This window comes from Ranitomeya variabilis, chromosome 2 (genome assembly GCF_051348905.1).
Source record: "Ranitomeya variabilis isolate aRanVar5 chromosome 2, aRanVar5.hap1, whole genome shotgun sequence".
NCBI classification, from domain to species: domain Eukaryota; kingdom Metazoa; phylum Chordata; class Amphibia; order Anura; family Dendrobatidae; genus Ranitomeya; species Ranitomeya variabilis.
The window spans coordinates 476,593,092-476,612,788 of record NC_135233.1 but is presented as its reverse complement, the minus strand read 5'-3'; the positions used below and the strand labels follow the sequence as shown (position 1 = coordinate 476,612,788).

General features: G+C 47.0%; 1 protein-coding gene across 1 annotated transcript in view; it reads left to right on the top strand.

Annotated features, from left to right (window-relative positions):
- Positions 1–750: 750 nt before the first annotated feature.
- LOC143809626 (uncharacterized) overlaps positions 751–19,697 on the top strand; it is a 34,621-nt gene continuing 15,674 nt past the window's right edge. Inside the window, exons 1-2 of the mRNA XM_077292678.1 lie at positions 751–848; positions 3,311–3,400. The gene's annotated coding sequence lies outside the window, so the exon portion shown is untranslated. The remainder of the gene's footprint in view (positions 849–3,310; positions 3,401–19,697) is intronic.

The following is a 19,697-nucleotide window of genomic DNA, read 5'->3' as shown; positions in this document are numbered from 1 at the left end:
GGGGGGGAAGAGATAGCAACACAAGGGACCAGTATGGATATATGGGGGGGGGGAGAGAGAGCAACACAAGGGACCAGTATGGATATATGAAGGGAGAGAGAGCTACACAAGGGACCAGAATGGCTATAAGGGGGAGAGAGCAACACAAGGGACCAGTATGGATATATGGGGGGGGGAGAGAGCAACACATTGGACCAGTATGAATATATGGGGGAAGCAGCACAAGGGACCAGTATGGATATATGAGGGGGGAGAGAGAGCAGTACAAGGGACCATTATGGATATATGGGGGGGAGCAACACAACGGACCAGTATCGATATATGAGGGGGGGGGGGGGGAGAGAGAGCAACACAAGGGACCAGTATGGATATGAGGGAGGAGAGCAACAGGACCAGTATGGATATATGGGGGGGAAGAGAGAGCAACACAAGGGACCAGTATGGATATATGGGTGACCAGAAAAATGCCCACAGGAAAATTGCCCACATGGAAAATTGCCAATTACAGCATCACAAAAGTTTCAGATCTATGATATTTGAGGAGAAAGGTGAGGATGTTCACATAATATGTGATCAACTTGTGATTTACAGTTGACCTAGTGCAAAACTGCAGAAATGATGATCTGTGGTTTGCAGCAGTCTGTCATTCTCAGCAATAGATAGATCTAGTCTGCTCTCTTCTCTCACTGATTCTGCCTTACTCCTCCCACCAGCCCCGAGCAGTACATGCAGAACCAGGCACAGCAGAGTGATCCAGAGGAGCCATCACTGCTATCAGTACCCACAAAAGTATCACTGCTGCTGGCAGAGATATTTGGTCCTGGAAGCCCAGAAGGCACCGCAGAAAGGTGAGATTCTGTCACTTGTACCACTTTGTGTTCTTGCTGAGAATGTATGATATGCTTTTGCAGAGGAGTCCGATGGGCCCCAGTGCGTAATTTGGCCCTCCCCCCCCCCACCCACACATACACACGTTGGTCAGATGTATGGGCCCCTGTAGTGTTCTAAATTCTATAAAGACGTATGAATTGTCCCCCTCCCCCTTCATTATATAGTTATGTCCCCCATACTGGTACATATGCCCATCATCCTGGTGAATATGTCTGCATCCTGGTATATATGTCCTAATGCTGGTATATATGGTCCCCATCCTAGTATGTATGGTCCACATGATCTCCATCCTGGTATTTATGCCCCCTTTCTGGTATATATGTCCCTATCCTGGTTTACATGGTCTCCAATCCTAGGCTATGTGCACACGTAGGAAATGTGGTGCAGAATTTTCTGCACTAAATCTGCATCTCCTGGCAGAAAACGCAGGTGCAGATTTGATGCAGTTTTTGTGCGTTTTTGTTGCAGTTTCTGTGCAGATTTTACCAGTGTGGATTTTTATCATGGAGGGGTGCAGAAAAGCTGCAGAACTGCACAGAAGATGCACGATGCAGATTTAGTGCAGAATTGGTGCAGATCTGCAGCAGATTTTTCTGCAGCAGATTTTTCTGCAGCAGAAACGCTGCAGAACTGCACTGTGATTTACAGTACAATGTAAATCAATGTGAAAAAAAGAGCTGTGCACATGGTGCAGAAAAATCTGCGCAGAAGCGCTGCAGATTTCAAAGAAGTGCATGTCACTTCTTTTGTGCGTTTCTGCAGAGTTTCTGCACCCCTCCATTAATAGAAATCTGCAGTGGTAAAATCTGCACAAAAAACGCATAAAAAACGCAAAAAAACCGCACCTGTAGATTCTGCCAGGAGATGCACATTTAGTGCAGAAAATTCTGCACCACATTTCCTACGTGTGCACATAGCCTAGGATTGGGGACCACGTAAACTAGGATAGGGACATATATACCAGAAAGGGGGCATAAATACCAGGATGGAGATCATGTGGACCATACATACTAGGATGGGGACCATATATACCAGCATTAGGACATATATACCAGGATGCAGACATATTCACCAGGATGATGGGCATATATACACGTATGGGGGACATTACTACATAGTGAAGGGGGAGGGGGGCAATTCATACGTCTTTAGAGAATTTAGAACACTACAGGGGCCCATACATCTGACCAACGTGTGTGGGTGGGGGGGGGAGGGCCAAATTACGCACTGGGGCCCATCGGACTCCACTGCAAAAGCATATCATACATTCTCAGCAAGAACACAAAGTGGTACAAGTGACAGAATCTCACGTTTCTGCTGTGCCTTCTGGGCTTCCAGGACCAAATATCTCTGCCAGCAGCAGTGATTCTTTTGTGAGCACTGATAGCAGTGATGGCTCCTCTGGATCACTCTGCTGTGCCTGGTTCTGCATGTACTGCTCGGGGCTGGTGGGAGGAGTAAGGCAGAATCAGTGAGAGAAGAGAGCAGACTACATCTATCTATTGCTGAGAATGACAGACTGCTGCAAACCACAGATCATCATTTTTGCAGTTTTGCACTAGGTCAACTGTAAATCACAAGTTGATCACATATTATGTGAACATCCTCACCTTGCACCTCAAATATCATAGATCTGAAACTTTTGTGATGCTGTAATTGGCAATTTTCCCTGTGGGGAATTTTCCGTGTGGGGAATTTCCCGTGTGGGGAATTTTCTGTGTGGGCAATTTTCCTGTGGGCATTTTTCATGTGGGCAATTTTCTTGTGGGCATTTTTCAGGGAACCCACCTATATACACATCAGACCAGCCAGCCCCTGTACATACATCAGCACAGCCAGCCCCTGTATATACATCAGCCCAGCCAGCTCCCAGCCCCTGTATATACATACATCAGCCCAGCCACAGCCTGCCCCAGCATGTGACCAGAATATACATCAGCCCAGCCCGCAGCCCCTGTATATACATCAGCTCAGCCCCAGGCCCCAGCTCAGCACCTGTAGCGATTGCCTCAGGAGTGCGCGGGTACTGGGAACTCCTACGGATGCCTGAGACCTGATCCTAATACATTCAGCGGTGCGCTGCAGCCAGGGTTGGGAGATGGGAAGAGCAGAGCGCTCTCTCTCCGCCCATAAAGAACATCCTGACGTTCAACGTCAGGCATTCTTAACCCCTCTGTGCAGGGCACCCGGGCCACTGACTCACTGATGAATGCACCTGTAAAGCCGCCGTGCCCGAAGATTTAAAGGTCCGGCGGCAGGAAAAATAGGTGGGCAGGTCTCATCATGATAGGTGCGAGGCGCTCCTCCCTGCACCATGGTGGTTACGTCAATGTCTGACATAGTGTAGAAGTCGGGGGAAAAGTGGAGAAAGTGCTCTGGAAGCAATCAGCTTTTGATGAATGTGTGTTATTTTTTGCAGAGACGAGTTCTGGCTGGAAGCAGTGATGGCAGTCTGTGCTTGTTGAAGAAGAAAAGCGAAGATAATGGACTTCAACTACAGATGTCACTGGTGAGTCAGTGTATTACATGTACACGCACACTATACACTATATACTGTTTACAGAGCTAATGTGTACAATGTCACTGGTGATCACCGTATTACCTGTACACTGACATTGTATACGGAGCTCCTGTATATAATGCCACTGGTGATCCCTGTATTATCTGTACACTGAAACTATATACAAAGCTAATGTCACTGGTGATCACTGTATTACCTGTAAACTATATACAAACCTCCTGTGTTTAATGTCACTGGTGATCACTGTATTACCTGTATGCTATATGCTTTATACAGAGCTCCTGTGTATAATGTCACCGGTGATCACTGTAATACCTGTACACTGACATTATATACAGAGCTCCTGTGTATAATGTCACTGGTGATCACTGTATTACCTGTACACTGACACTATGTACAGAGCTCCTGTGTATAATGTCACTGGTGATCACTGTATTACCTGTACACTGTACACTATATACAGAGCTTCTGTGTATAATGTCACTGATGATTCCTGTATTACCTATATCTGACACTATATACAGAGCTTCTATGTATAATGTCACACGTGATCTGTCATGAATCCCCAATGGCTAGGGATAGCACAGGACAAGCAAAGTACAAATAGATAACGGACGAGCTCTAGGGTGATGGAACCTGGGTTGACCGCTGCCCTACGCCTGACAAACGCAACTAGAGATAGCCAGGGAGCGTGCCTACGTTGGTTCTAGACGCCACGCACCAGCCTAAGAGCTAACTAGTACTGCAGAGAAAATAAAGACCTCACTTGCCTCCAGAGGAATGAACCCCAAAAGATACAGTTGCCCCCTCACATGTATTGACGGTGAAATGAGAGGAAGGCACACACATAGAGATGATATATATAGTTTTAGCAAATTGAGGCCCGCTGTAAACTAGAAAGCAGAACGATACAAAAGGGGACTGAGCGGTCAGCAAAAAACCCTAATCAAAAAAACCATCCTGAGATTACAAGAACCCATGTGCCAACTCATGGCACATGGGGAGAACCTCAGTCCACTAGAGCTACCAGCTAGCATAGAGACATAATAAGCAAGCTGGACAAAAAAACAAACAACTGAAAATCAGCACTTAGCTTATCCTGAAAGATCTGGGAGCAGGTAGGCAGGAACCAAACAGAGCACATCTGAATACATTGATAGCCGGCAAGGGAATGACAGAAAGGCCAGGTAAAATAGGAAACACCCAGCCTCCGATGGACAGGTGGAAACCAAAGGCCGCAACCCACCAAAGTCACCCAGTACCAGCAGTAACCACCAGAGGGAGCCCACAAACAGAATCCACAACAGTACCCCCCCCTTGAGGAGGGGTCACCGAACCCTCACGAGAACCCCCAGGGCGATCAGGGTGAGCTCTATGGAAGGCGCGGACCAAATCAGTCGCATGAACATCGGAGGCGACCACCCAGGAATTATCCTCCTGACCATAACCCTTCCACTTAACCAAATACTGGAGTTTGCGTCTGGAAACACGAGAATCCAAGATCTTCTCAACAACATACTCCAATTCTCCCTCCACCAGCACCGAAGCAGGAGGCTCAACCGAAGGAACAACGGGCACCTCATACCTCCGCAACAATGACCGATGGAACACATTATGAATAGCAAACGATGCTGGGAGATCCAAACGAAAAGATACAGGGTTAAGAATCTCCGAGATCCTATAAGGACCGATGAACCGAGGCTTGAACTTAGGAGAAGAGACCTTCATAGGGACAAAACGAGAAGACAACCACACCAAATCCCCAACAAGAAGTCGGGGACCCACGCGGCGACGGCGATTAGCAAACTGCTGAGTCTTCTCCTGAGATAACTTCAAATTGTCCACCACCTGATTCCAAATCTGATGTAGCCTGTCCACCACCACGTCCACTCCAGGACAATCCGAAGACTCCACCTGACCAGAGGAAAAACGAGGATGAAACCCCGAATTACAAAAAAAAGGAGAGACCAACGTGGCAGAACTAGCCCGATTATTAAGAGCAAATTCGGCCAGTGGCAAAAAAGCAACCCAGTCATCTTGATCAGCAGAAACAAAACACCTCAAATAAGTTTCCAAGGTCTGATTAGTTCGCTCCGTCTGGCCATTCGTCTGAGGATGGAATGCAGACGAGAAAGACAAATCAATGCCCATCTTGGCACAAAACGTCCGCCAAAATCTAGACACAAACTGGGATCCCCTGTCAGAAACGATATTCTCCGGAATCCCATGCAAACGGACCACGTTCTGAAAAAATAAAGGGACCAACTCAGAGGAGGAGGGCAACTTAGGCAAGGGCACCAAATGAACCATCTTAGAAAAGCGGTCACACACAACCCAGATAACGGACATTTTCTGTGAAACCGGAAGATCAGAAATAAAATCCATGGAAATGTGCGTCCAAGGCCTCTTCGGGATGGGCAAGGACAACAACAACCCACTGGCCCGAGAACAGCAAGGCTTAGCTCGAGCACACACTTCACAAGACTGCACAAAGGTACGCACATCCCTAGACAAGGAAGGCCACCAAAAAGACCTGGCCACCAAGTCTCTAGTACCAAATATTCCAGGATGACCAGCCAACACAGAAGAATGGACCTCGGAGATGACTCTACTGGTCCAATCATCCGGAACAAACAGTCTTTCTGGTGGACAACGATCCGGTTTATCCACCTGAAACTCCTGCAATGCACGTCGCAAGTCTGGGGATACGGCGGACAATATTACCCCATCCCTAAGGATACCAGTAGGCCCAGAGTCTCCAGGAGAGTCAGGCACAAAACTCCTGGAAAGAGCATCTGCCTTCACATTCTTTGAACCTGGCAGGTATGAAACCACGAAATTGAAACGAGAAAAAAACAACGACCAACGAGCCTGTCTAGGATTCAAACGCCTGGCAGACTCAAGGTAAATGAGATTCTTGTGATCAGTCAAGACCACCACACGATGTTTAGCACCCTCAAGCCAATGACGCCACTCCTCAAATGCCCACTTCATGGCCAAAAGCTCCCGATTACCCACATCATAATTGCGCTCGGCGGGCGAGAATTTTCTAGAGAAGAATGCACATGGCTTCATCACCGAGCCATTAGAACTTCTCTGTGACAAAAGCGCCCCCGCTCCAATCTCGGAAGCATCAACCTCAACCTGAAAAGGAAGTGAAACATCTGGTTGACACAACACAGGAGCAGAAGAAAACCGGCGCTTAAGTTCCTGAAAGGCCTCCACGGCCGCAGGAGACCAATCAGCAACATCAGCACCCTTTTTAGTCAAATCAGTCAATGGTTTGACAATACTGGAAAAATTAGCAATGAACCGACGATAAAAATTAGCAAACCCCAAGAACTTCTGAAGGCTCTTAACAGATGTAGGTTGTGTCCAGTCACAAATAGCCTGAACCTTGACGGGATCCATCTCAATAGTAAAAGGAGAAAAAATGTACCCCAAAAAAGAAATCTTCTGGACTCCGAAGAGACACTTTGAACCCTTCACAAACAGAGAATTGGCCCGCAGAACCTGAAACACCTTCCTGACCTGTAGAACATGAGACTCCCAGTCATCAGAAAACACCAAAATATCATCCAAATACACAATCATAAACTTATCCAGATATTCACGGAAAATATTGTGCATAAAGGACTGAAAGACTGACGGAGCATTGGAGAGTCCAAAAGGCATTACCAAATACTCAAAATGGCCCTCAGGCGTATTAAATGCGGTTTTCCACTCATCACCCTGTTTTATCCGCACCAGATTATACGCACCGCGAAGATCTATCTTAGTGAACCACCTAGCCCCCTTAATGCGAGCAAACAAATCAGTTAATAATGGCAATGGATACTGGTATTTGACCGTAATCTTATTCAGAAGGCGATAATCTATACAAGGCCTCAGGGAACCATCTTTTTTAGCCACGAAAAAGAAACCTGCTCCCAGAGGGGACGAAGATGGACGAATATGTCCCTTTTCCAAGGACTCCTTAATATAATTCCGCATAGCAGTATGCTCTGGCAGTGACAGATTAAATAAACGACCCTTAGGGAACTTACTGCCAGGAATCAATTCTATAGCACAGTCACACTCTCTATGAGGAGGGAGCGAATTGAGCTTAGGCTCCTCAAAAACATCCCTATAGTCAGACAAAAACGCAGGGATCTCAGAAGGAGTAGATGAAGCGATTAAAATTGGAGGTGCATAATCATGAACCCCCTGACATCCCCAGCTTAACACAGACATTGTTTTCCAGTCCAGGACAGGATTATGAGTTTGTAACCATGGCAGACCAAGCACTAGTACATCATGTAAATTATACAGTACAAGGAAGCGAATCACCTCCTGATGAACGGGAGTCATGCGCATGGTCACTTGTGTCCAATACTGCGGTTTATTCATAGCCAATGGTGTAGAGTCAATTCCCTTCAGAGGAATAGGAACTTCCAGAGGCTCCAGACTAAAACCGCAGCATTTAGCAAATGACCAATCCATAAGACTCAGGGCAGCGCCCGAATCCACATAGGCATCGACGGAAATGGAAGACAGTGAAAAAATCAGAGTCACAGACAAAATGAACTTAGGCTGCAGAGTACCAATGGCAAAAGATTTATCAACCCTTTTTGTGCGTTTAGAGCATGCTTATATAACATGAGCTGAATCACCACAATAAAAACACAATCCATTTTTCCGCCTATAATTTTGCCGTTCACTTCTGGACTGAATTTTATCACATTGCATAGTCTCAGGTGCCTGTTCAGAAGACACCGCCAACTGGTGCACGGGTTTGCGCTCCCGTAAACGCCGATCAATCTGAATGGCCATAGCCATAGACTCATTCAGACCTGTAGGCGTAGGGAACCCCACCATAATATCCTTAATGGCCTCAGAAAGACCATTTCTGAAGTTTGCAGCCAGGGCGCACTCATTCCACTGAGTAAGCACCGACCATTTCCAAAATTTTTGACAATATATTTCCGCTTCATCATGCCCCTGAGAGAGGGCTAATAAAGCCTTTTCAGCCTGAATCTATAGGTTAGGTTCCTCATAGAGCAATCCCAATGCCAGAAAAAACGCATCCACACTGAGCAATGCAGGATCCCCTGGTGCCAATGCAAATGCCCAATTCTGAGGGTCGCCCCGCAGGAAAGATATTACAATCTTGACCTGTTGAGCAGGGTCTCCAGAGGAGCGAGATTTTAAAGAAAGAAACAATTTACAATTGTTCCTGAAATTCAGGAAGGTAGATCTATCTCCAGAAAAAAACTCTGGAATAGGAATTCTAGGTTCAGACATGGGAGTGTGAACAACAAAATCCTGTATGTTTTGAACTTTTGCCGCGAGATTACTCAGGCTGCAAGCCAAACTCTGGACATCCATGTTAAACAGCTAAGATCAGAGCCATTCAAGGGTTAAGAGGAGGTAAGAAGCAGCTAGACAGCAATTAAGGGCTAGGCAGCAAAACTCTGAAGGGAAAAAAAAAATAAAAAATTTCCCTTAAACAGTTCTTTTTCTCCTGCTTCAGCCCAAACAATTAACACTTAGTGGGCCGGCTATACTGTCATGAATCCCCAATGGCTAGGGATAGCACAGGACAAGCAAAGTACAAATAGATAACGGACGAGCTCTAGGGTGATGGAACCTGGGTTGACCGCTGCCCTACGCCTGACAAACGCAACTAGAGATAGCCAGGGAGCGTGCCTACGTTGGTTCTAGACGCCACGCACCAGCCTAAGAGCTAACTAGTACTGCAGAGAAAATAAAGACCTCACTTGCCTCCAGAGGAATGAACCCCAAAAGATATAGTTGCCCCCTCACATGTATTGACGGTGAAATGAGAGGAAGGCACACACATAGAGATGATATATATAGTTTTAGCAAATTGAGGCCCGCTGTAAACTAGAAAGCAGAACGATACAAAAGGGGACTGAGCGGTCAGCAAAAAACCCTAATAAAAAAAAACCATCCTGAGATTACAAGAACCCATGTGCCAACTCATGGCACATGGGGAGAACCTCAGTCCACTAGAGCTACCAGCTAGCATAGAGACATAATAAGCAAGCTGGACAAAAAACCAAACAACTGAAAATCAGCACTTAGCTTATCCTGAAAGATCTGGGAGCAGGTAGGCAGGAACCAAACAGAGCACATCTGAATACATTGATAGCCGGCAAGGGAATGACAGAAAGGCCAGGTAAAATAGGAAACACCCAGCCTCCGATGGACAGGTGGAAACCAAAGGCCGCAACCCACCAAAGTCACCCAGTACCAGCAGTAACCACCAGAGGGAGCCCACAAACAGAATCCACAACAGTGATCACTGTATTTCATGTACACTGACACTATATACAGATCTCCGGTGTATAATGTCACCGGTGATCCCTCTAATACCTGTACACTGACACTATATACAGAGCTCCTCTAAATAACGTCACTGGTGGTAATAAGTGTTGTTAATATTGTGGTTTGTATTCATAATCTGTATTGTAGTATTCGGGCACTATGTGGTGGTAATATGTGGTTTGTTTATGGTGTCCTGGTATTTGTTCCTTGTATGTGGTATTATAAGGTCACTGTGTTGGTAACATGTGATCTGGTCATGGTGTGGCGGTATTTGTTCCTTGTATGTAGTATTATTCAGTCATTATGTGGTGGTAATACATGGTCTGGTCATGGTGTGGCAGTATTTCTTCCCTGTATGTGGTATTATTGGTCTTGGTATAGGGGATTGTGTTGTGTATTGCTGTCATTTGTTCTCTCTGATTGTCACACTGGCGCCCTGACTGGGTGGCATGAGCGAAGGGATTGTGGCCCCACTGTGCCACAAACCAGACTACCCTGCAAGGAGTGCAGCTAAGCAGCAAACTTGGTGTTCACTGGAGCCTCTGATGGTAAAGTCAGGCTTGTGCGGCAGGTAGTTGACAGGTACTACTCCAGGGCGGTGTCAGCTGATCCCACTGAGAGACAAAACACAAGAGACAGGTGCGAGCACAAGTACGGTTAGGCACGACTGGTACACTAGACAGGCAGGAGGGCACAGCTAGTGGGACTGGAACTGGTTCGGGTGGGACAGGAACATAGGCAGGTATGAGTAAGGAACAGATAGGAGCCCGTTCAGACTCAAGGGACAGGACCTGCTTCAGGAGACATGAGAACACAGGCTGGAATGAGTATGATAAGGGAGCAGGTAGGAACCAGTAGAGACTGGAGGGACAAGGACACACTGGGCACAGAGCGGGAGCAGAGCAAAGCCGCACGATGCAGAGAGCAGTACAGAGCCGCAGGAGGCGAGAGAGGAGCAGAGCAGAGCCACAGGAAATGGACCAAAGAGAAGAGCCGCAGGAGGCGGAGCAAAGAACCGAGCCGCAGGAGGCGGAGCAAAGAACAGAGCTGCTGGAGGCAGAGCAAAGCCGCAGGAAGCGGAGCAAAGAGCAGAAGCAGTCAACACAAGGAATCACACAGTGGACTAGAAAAGGTTACAGACAGGGATACAAATGGACAAAGGTATAGGACTAAGTTCAGACAAGGTCAGGGCAGGGTACGAAGCGCTCCTTGGTAGCTGAAAGGAGAGATAAAGCAAGACAGGACCTGGCACCTCAGCAGCAAGACACTGAGGAAATACATTGCTCAGGCATCCCGCTAGGGGTGGAAATGCCTTTAGTACCTGATGCCTCTTGGCAATTGGCAGGGGACACCCTAGGAAGGTGCACATGGTCACTATAAGAAACAGGAAGTGCCGGGACTGCCACTCTAAGCATACAGCCAGGAGGTATGCAACAAGTAAGGACATGAGTCCCAGAGCATGGAGCCGGCAGAGGACAGAACTCACAGCATGGCCCAGAGTGGTGAGTAAGAGGGGAGATGAGAGGTCATGCAGTGATGCCGACAGGGATGTTACACTGATATTAATTAGGAGAAGATTCTTTATTTCCATTAGAGATTAGATACTTCGAACACAGCGGCAGAAGTGCACTTACAAGGGTTCTCCTGTGAAAAAAAATTAGTCACCTCTCTACAGGATAAGTGATAACATCAGAAAAAGAAAAAATGTACACAGGAACCAATCCTAATAAAAAATACAAAATTGTATTGACAAAACCACAGACAAGGTTATTAAAAAGTGGGAAACCAAAAAATTGACACCAGGAACCCACCACATGTTATGAAGAAGGTAGCATACTTCACAGGATAATGCATCCAAGAAAGAGCCAAGAATTCCCTTAATTAGCCCCTAGGGCAGGGTGGGGAACCTCCGGCCCGCAGATCTATGTGCCTCCGCGGCGATGCCTGTCTCCCCCAGTGCTTTATATTCCCTCTCCCCCAGTGCTGTATATCCCCCCATGGCTGCATATGTCCACAAGTGATGTGTATATTCCCCAGTGCTGCACTTACCCCAAAAGTGCTGTATATTTCCCCGAGTACTGTATTTCCCCCCAGCCTCCCCGGTGATGAATATGTCCCAGCATCTCCTGTGATGTCTATGCCCCCTCAGCCCCTCCTATAATTTATATGACCCCAGAGTCTCCTGTGATGTATATATAGCAGTCTGAATGTTTCCTATGTTATGTATGTACAGCAGTCCCAGCACCTCCTGTGTGATGTACATACAGCAGTCCCTGCATCTCCTGTGTTATGTATATACAGCAGTCCCTGCGTCTCCTATGTGATATATATGATTTACAAAACTTATTATGACAAAAAATTGACTGCTCTCCTGGCCGCCATAACCCTGGAAAAGCAGCTGTGAGAAGCAACATGATCAGTATCACCTAACATCACAGCTGCACTAAAGAGAAGCAGCTCCATCTGTCACATTAAGGGTGAGTTACCGGAATTAATTGACTAAAAATACCAGGGTGATATTCAAGGTGATCATTTTTATGTGGCCCCAGAATGATGGTAGAAATTCCAGGCCCCCAGCTGGAAAAAGGTTCCCCACCCCTGCCCTAGGGTAATAATATCCCTCAATCTGGCCCCCTTGTGTCTCATTCCTGGCTCCATCCACATGTTCTCCCATCCTGCCCTCATTAGTATTCATTTTCCCCATGTGATGTCCCATCATGCCCCATATGATCTCCGCATCCTGCCCCTTATGATCTCCCCATCCTGTCCCATATGTCTCCATCCTGCCCCATCTGCCCCATGATCCTGCACCATGTGTCTCCATCCTGCCCCATGATCTTGCCCCATCTGTTTGTCTCTATCCTATCGGGCCCCATACGCCAGTCAAGGCAGTAATGCCCTGATGGCGGCCCTGCCTAAACCTAATATTTATTGAACATGCCTCTCCTAGGTGACAACAATTCTATTCTTAATGTAAATTACATCACCATCACTCCCTTGAGCAATCCAACTAGATAATAAGATATCATGACTAGTGTTGAGCATTCCGATACCGCAAGTATCGGGTATCGGCCGATATTTGCTGTATCGGAATTCCGATACCGAGATCCGATATTTTTGTGGTATCGGGTATCGGTATCGAAACAACATTAATGTGTAAAATAAAGAATTAAAATAAAAAATATTGCTATACTCACCTCTCCGACGCAGCCTGGACCTCACCGAGGGAACCGGCAGCGTTGTTTGCTTAAAATTCGCGCGTTTCCTTCCTTACGTGAAGTCCCGGCTTGTGATTGGTCGCGTGCCGCCCATGTGGCCGCGACGCGACCAATCACAGCAAGCCGTGACGTAATTTCAGGTCCTTCAGGATTTTAAAATTACGTTCCGGCTTTGTGATTGGTCGCGTCGCGGTCACATGGGCGACGCGACCAATCACAAGCCGTGACGTCACGGGAGGCAGGACAAGCGCGCATTTTAAAATTATGAGAAATTATGCTACAATTCGTGGTTTTTTATTTTTTTAAGAAAACCACATTCACATGTTTCCTTTATGCTTCCAAGTTTGATATCAAAGGCACCATATGAACACTTATATTCATGTTCAGCTTTTGATTCTTAGCTAGGTCTGCCTGATCCCCACAGAAATGTCAGTAGTAAACGGACAAACCTCACATGTAACACCCATTGTCCGATGCATAAGTGTAACAAGTAACCATACAGCCCAGCGCTGGAGTTATACTCTACACTATTTTCACATTCAGAAGTAGGACACGAAATACTCTCCTCTGTCTAATATGTCTTAGGCTACTTTCACACTAGCGTCGTACGACGCATGACGAGTTGCGTAGTTGCGACGTACCAACGCAAACAGTGAAAGCGCCGCACAACGGGGGCAGCGGATGCTGTTTTTCAACGCATCTGCTGCCCCATTGTGAGGTGCGGGGAGGAGGGGGCGGAGTTCCGGCCGCGCATGCGCGGTCGGAAAAGACAGTCTCGACGCACCAAAAAACATTACATGCAACGTTTTTTGGTGGCAACGGACCGACGGAACACGACGCAACCGTCGCACGACGGTTGCGACGTGTGGCAATGCGTCTCTAATGCAAGTCTATGGAGAAAAAAAGCATCCTGCAAGCACTTTTGCAGGATGCGTTTTTTCTACAAAACGACGCATAGCGACGTGCAGTGCACGACGCTAGTGTGAAAGTAGCCTTACCCTCCACCGTTCTGGATTGAAATGGGTTGTCTGGTGTATAGCGCCACTCTTCTCTTTAGGCTGTGTTTGGTATTGCAATAATAAATGTATTGTAATTCAAAGGAAGAAGGAATAAACATTGCTGGACGAATCATCAGCAATCTGAAATACGCAGGCGATTTAATATCGATAGTAACAAGCGTAGATTGAGTTATGGACTTATTACGGAGTGTCCAGATGGAAAGCTCAACCAGGGACTTTTACTCAACACAAAGAAGACAAAGATATTATTGACTACTGACAGGTACAACCGGACACATTTGAGATAAACGGCAAAAAACTGGAAGTTGTAAAATACTTCCACCTACTCAGATCGATGATCACTCAAGATGAAACGACAACTCCAGAAGTGAATATCTGTCTAGCTATGGGCAAATCAACAATGAAGACACTGGACAAGGTCTTCAAATCGAGCAACATTTCACTGGCGACGAACACACGGCTTATACATAGTTTTATCTTTTCTGTGGTAATGTACAAATGGGAAAACTGGAAGATGAAGAAACAAGACAGAAGAAGAATCAATGCCTTTTCAAATGTGGTGCTGGAGAAGGATGTTATCAATACCAGGAATGGCAAGAAGAACGAACAAATCAATTTTGGAACAAATCAAGCCAGACACATCACTCAAAGGACCCATCACCAAGCTACGACTTGCCTACTTTGGGCACATCATACGAAGCGAACAATCACTGGAGAAGGTCATCATGATTGGAAAAATAGAAGGAACAAGGAGAAGAACCCAATGGCTGGATGCAATCAAGATAATGGCGGAAAAGACCCTGGTGGACCTATCTAGGCTTGCACAAGATCGATCTCCGTACAGATTGTTCATCCATCAAGTATCCATTGCTCCACACTGAGCTGAAGGCCATGAATTAATAATTAGTGATATACTGTAGCTATAAATTCAATAGTAGAGGTGACAATGTTAAGGTGGTACAGCTGTACCATATAAGAGGGGTGACATATCTGCAGTGATTTGGCCGTACAATAAAAGGGAGGAGGTGATGTCACCACTGTAGTGATACAGCTATGTAATAAATGGGAAGAGGTGATGACAAAACCCCCAAACATAGAACTTACAGTGTCCAAATAGTCACAAACGCTCCCTCCTCACATCACATACAAACACATTGCTCTTGTCAGCCAACGAAAGACCCTGCCACCTAGGAGAAGTAGCTTCCCTATCAGTCAATGTCCAAACATTAAGCTTTGTGATGACCAGAGAGAAGTTCCTGGCCTGAAGCTGACTCGGGGCAAATCTGCGTACATTCCCAGTATGGAGCATTGCCAGTAAGACGCCATATTCAGCTGGTTTCTTTAAGGAAAACCAGTGCTTCCCTCAATTAGCAATGTTAGATGTCTTAGAAAAGCAGTTTGTGTAAAGCAGAAATTACTGAGCTTATAACAGACTAAATAGAAATCTGTAATACAGCATAAAATAGTGTCGTAATAAAAGTCCAATGGTGACACAGTGTCAGACTTCTGTACAGAAAGACTCAGGAATGAGATGAAACATTGCAATGATAGTGAGAAACTGTATCACTTGTATCTATCTTGAACTTATATATATATATTTTTAAGTGGTAAAAAAATGTGGAAATTTGTAAGAAAAAACTCATCAGGGGAGACAAATAGAAGTCGGTGCCAGTAGGCCACATAAGAAGAAATCCAGCGTAAGTCCGCACGTAAAACAGGTCCCGCAGTGGCTAGGTACCCATGGGTCAGAATGGCCGTCTGTGTTTACAGCCCATAGTGAATCCTCAATGCCGCCTTGTGCGGGTCTCCTTTTTAAATCACGCCCAAATTTGAGGTCCACCCACAATGCGTGATGTCATATCCAATCGTGATCCTCCGTACCTTCATTCACCATCAGTACAGGTCGGGGGGGGGGAGAGGTTGGAAAAAGGGGACAAACTTACAGCGCATGGCGCCCTTGTTCCCACCCAGCTACCATGCCGAATGAGTGCGCTCCAAGTGTTGGAACGCATACCTACCGGAAGTAGCGACGCCATATTGAATTGATAAAGTTCATTAATATTATCATTTGATGTGTCAAACACTGTTCCTTACATACAAGGAGCGCCCGATCCTAGGCACATCATATCTATAACTATATCAACATGGGCATGAGATATATCCCCTTACAACTTCATATAAAAAGGAACCCCGAACGGGCAAAAATATCATCTTTATGAGGTTAAGAATATTAAATAGCATAAAAGTTGAGTCCAAGAAAAAGAGTAGTCCCCTATTTAAATACTGGTATTAAACCCCAAAATAGAGCCCAGATTAAATACAGGTATGCAGGTCAACTACATGTAGAGAGGGCAGTGACCCTACTCCTAAATGCCCTATTAGACATATTATGTTTTGCTTCCGTTTGTGGCCCCTTTTTCTGGCAGGCCCATGACACAGAACCAAAACCACCCCTGAGGTGGCCAAACAAAATTAAAGGTAATATCTCCAGAGATGTCCAAAGCATCACAGACATTGGGGAAGAGCCGGGGGAGAGGAGGAGGAAAGAATAGGGAGGGAGGGGGGCATGGTTTTTAAAAGTGTTTGGGAGGTTGGAGGAAGTTGGGGGAAGGAAGGATATCCATCGGGATTTGATCAAATTGAGTTACTAAATAATAGTGCCCAGATATGTAAAATATTGGTGGCCTGACTGGGAAAATAGGTGTACCCCATACATGGGGACCCCTCACAGAAAGCCACCATAGTTCAGTTGATCATGTAATCCCCGGGATAGCATATGTCCAAAGTAAATATCCATCTGGCCTCCCTCTGTAGAAGCATCCTGTCAAAGTCACCCCCCGGTAGCCACCTGTGCCTTATCTATTCCCATGAAGTGCATGACTCCGACATCCCCACCATGTAGTCCATTAACATGTCTCGCAATGGGAGAGAGAGTAACACAAGAGACCAGTATGGATATATGGGGGAGAGAGAGCAACACAAGGGATTAGCATGGATATATGAGGGGGGGAGAGAGAGCAACACAAGAGACCAGTATGGATATGTGGGGGCAGAGAGAGCAACACAACGGACCAGTATGGATATATGGGGGGAGAGCAACACAAGGGACCAGTATGGATATATGATGGGGGGGAGAGCAACACAAGGGACCAGTATGGATATATGGGGGGGAGAGAGCAACAAATGGGACCAGTTTGGATATTTTGGTGGGAGAAGAGAGAGCAACATGAGAGACCAGCATGGATATATGAGGGAGAGATAGAGCCACACAAGGGACCAGTATTGATATATGAGGGGGGGAGAAAGAGCAACACAACGGACCAGTATGAAAGTATAGGGGGCTGAGAGCAGCACAAGGGGCCAATATGGATATATGGGGGGAGAGAGCAGCAAAAGGGACCAGTATGAATATATGAGGGGGAGAAAGAGCAACACAAGGGATCAGTGTGGATATATGGGGAGGGAGAGAGCAGCACAAGGGACCAGTATGGATATATGAGGGGGGGAGAGAGAGCAACACAAGGGACCAGTATATATATATATATATGGGGTGAGCAACACAAGTGACCAGTATGGATATATGGGAGGGAGAGAGCAACACAAGGGACCAGTATGGATATATGGGTGGAAGCAACACAAGGGTCCAGAATGGATATATGGGGGGAGAGAGCAACACAAGGGACCAGTATAAATATAAGGGGGGAAGAGAGAGCAACACAAGGGAGCAGTATGGATATATGGGGGGGGGGAGCAACATAAGGGACCAGTATGTAGATAGGAGGGGGGACAGCAACACAAGGGACCAGTATGGATATATGAGGGGAGAGAGAGCAACACAAGGGACCAGTATGAATGTATGAGGGGGAGAAAGAGCAACACAAGGGACCAGAATGGAAATATGGGGGTGGGGGTGGAGAGAGAGCAATACAAGGGACCAGAGTGGATATATGGGGGGGAGAGCAACACAAGGGACCAGTATGGATATATGGGGAGAGCAGCACATGGAGCCATGATTGATATATGAGGGGAGCAGCACAAGGGGCCAGGATGGATATATGGGGAGGTAGAGAGCAGCACAAGGGACCAGTATGGATATATGAGGGGGGAGATGGAGAGCAACACAAGGGACCAGTATGGATATATGAGGGGGGAGAGAGCAACACAAGGGACCAGTATGGATATATGAGGGGGGAGAGAGCAACACAAGGGACCAGTATGGATATATGAGGGGGGAGAGAGCAACACAAGGGACCAGTATGGATATATGAGGGGGGAGAGAGCAGCACAAGGGACCAGTATGGATATATGGGGGAGAGAGCAACACAAGGGACCAGTATGGATATATGGGGGGAGAGAGAGCAACACAGGGGACCAGTATGGTTATATGAGGGGGGAGAGAGAGAGCAGCACAAGGGACCAGTATGGATATATGAGGGGGGAGAGAGCAGCACAAGGGACCAGTATGGATATATGGGGGAGAGAGCAACACAAGGGACCAGTATGGATATATGGGGGGAGAGAGAGCAACACAGGGGACCAGTATGGTTATATGAGGGGGGAGAGAGAGAGCAGCACAAGGGACCAGTATGGATATATGCGGGGGAGAAAGCAACAAAAGGGACCAGGGTCGGTATATGAGGGCAGAGAGCAACACAAGGGTCCAGTATGGATATATGAGGGGGGACAGCAACACATGGGACCAGTTTGGAAATATTGGGGGGGGGGGGGGAAGAGATAGCAAGACAAGGGACCAGAATGGATATATGGGGGGAAGAGAGGGCAACATAAGGGACCAGTATAGCTATATGAGGGGGAGGGGAAGAGCAAAACAAGGGACCAGAGGGGATATATGGGGGGAGAGAGCAACACAAGGGACCAGGATGGCTATATAGGGGGAGCAGCACATGGGGCCATGATTGATATATGGGGGAGCAGCACATGGAGCAATGATTGATATATGGGGGAGCATCACAAGGATGGATATATGGGGGGAGCAGAACAAGGGACCAGGATGGATATATGGGGGGAGCAGCACATGGAGCCATGATAGATATATGGGGGGGGCAGCAAGAGGGACCAGGATGGATATATGGGGGGAGCAGCACTAGGGGCCAGGATGGATATATGGGGGTAAGCAGCACAAGGGACCAGGATGGATATATGGGCGGAGTAGAACATGGAGTCATGATTGATGTATGGGAGGAGCAGCACAAGGGACTAGGATGGATATATAGGGGGAGCAGCACAAGGGACTAGGATGGATATATAGGGGGAGCAGCACAAGGGGCCAGGATGGATATATGGGGGGAGCAGCACATGAGGCCATGATTGATATATGTAAGCCAGGACAAGGGACCATGTTGGATATATGGGGGGGCAGGATAGATATATGGGGGAGCAGGACAAGGGACATATGGGGTCTTGTATGGATAGCTGGGGCCCATGCTGCTGATATTGGGGCCAGGCTAGACAAAGGACATGAGCCAGCTCCCAGCACGTGACATGTATATACATCAGCCCAGCCAGCCCCCAGCCCCTGAATATACATCAGCCCAGCCGCAGACAACCCCCAGCCCCTGTATATACATCAGCCCATCCACAGGCAGCCCCCAGCCCCTGTGTATACATCAGTCAAAACCCCCATCACCTGTATACACATCAGACCAGCCAGCCCCCAGCCCCTGTATATACATCAGCCCAGCCAGCACCCAGCCCCTG